The sequence below is a fragment of the Petaurus breviceps genome, unplaced genomic scaffold (genome assembly GCF_028583685.1).
Source record: "Petaurus breviceps papuanus isolate PSGF00001 unplaced genomic scaffold, PetGlider_PUasm1.0 90743, whole genome shotgun sequence".
In the NCBI taxonomy this organism is placed as follows: domain Eukaryota; kingdom Metazoa; phylum Chordata; class Mammalia; order Diprotodontia; family Petauridae; genus Petaurus; species Petaurus breviceps.
Genome location: NW_027187332.1, coordinates 7,952,990 through 7,954,708, shown reverse-complemented (window position 1 = coordinate 7,954,708; position 1,719 = coordinate 7,952,990).

The window sequence follows — 1,719 nt, the reverse complement described above, 5'->3', positions numbered from 1 at the left end:
TCATAGAGTCAGAGATTTAGATTTAAAGCTGGAAGGTACATTGGAAATTATCTAAGGAAATTTCTTCACTAGGTGGATAATGAAATTGAATCCTAGAAAAGTGATTTGTCCAAGCTTAGAGAGGCATAAATATATGTATGTAAATATATATGTGTGTATATATAAATAGATTTATAAATAAAATAAAATAAATAGATAAATAAATAAAAAGATTCAGTTATGTAAGATTTATTCTGGGCATAATATTTTCAGCTGAGTGTTTTCACATTAAAAGTATTTGACTCTATTTCAGTTCACCATTATTACCTAGGGTGCCTGCTGCAGTTTTTATGAGTGGGAAATTGAGTTAGTGGTGGAAGACAGAATATGTAGTCAAAAGATGTGACTTTAAATCTTAATTGGGCAACACCCTTGTCCTAATTTCACTTTTGAAATCTCTCCCTTGTTTCACAAAGCCAGATTTCCTATCTTTTATATAGCTTTCCTTCATGTACCCAATTAAATGGAATTAAATTGGAGATTTAAATGGTATTTAATTTAACTGAGGATTTTCTCCATTATCTATGGCTAATTTTTTCAGCTTTTTATTGCATCATGCTAATAGTACTACAATACAATACATTACCTATATGGATCACTCACCAGCCAAGATGGTGGAAATTCAATAAGGAGTACAGCAAGCTCTCTCCACTGCAACAAAACTTTAGACAGACCTAGAAAATATATCATACAGAATCCTGATAGGTAAATTCGAAACAAAGCCTGAATGAGTTGTTTTCTAGCCCTAGTTGGTAAAGAGAGATGGACAGACTGGTCAATATACAATGGGAATGAATTCCAATCAGGAGTAGCTGTCAGAGAACTCTACCACCCAGGGAGAGGTTGTTTACCAAGGCCAGAAATAGTTTCAGATATGTGTCATAACCCAGTTATAGGAAAGAGTGACTTTTGGAAGCTTTATCACCTACTATATAATCCCAGGTCACAGATCCAAGATGGAATGAAGGTGATACTTGGGTCTAGGGATAGTGGTCCCAAATCTGGGTTAACCCTGAGGTCTTAGAATATAACACAATAACCAATATACCAAGAAAACATCAAAAAGTCCAGCCTAGGTCTTCTTCAGATATCAAGTCATAAGTCAGGAAGTAGTTTAGAAGAATGAGCAACTAAAAAAAAGAACCCCACTCCAAAAATCTATTATAGTGACATAAATACTGATGACCCAAACCTCCATAAAAATGTCTTTAAATTACTTTTAAGCACATTCTCGTTGAAAAACAGAGCTGGGGCACAGATTTAGACTTCCTGGAAGAATGAAGGAAAAGTCAAAATAAAAGTTAAAAACTATTTTGTTATAAATGAAATGAGAGTTCTAAGGGAAAAGTTGGAAAAGAAATTAAAATTATTAAAAAAAAAAGATTTGGGAAGGGAATTAGTACCTTGGTAATTCTTGCAGGATGTCAGCAATTGGAAAATGGTTGCTCAAGTTATGTCATATAAATATGAAATGCTGTTATTTATGAAATGATGAAGGTAATGGTTTCAGAGAAATCTTGAACAATATGCTTTACCTGATGCAGGGAGAGTGAACAGAGCAAAGAAAACAACTTATTCAATGACAACAATATGGTAAAGAAAAACTACATTGAGGGAATTAGTATATCAGTATAGGTAAACATGCTGCCAGAGGACTAATGATAAAATATGCTAGCCACC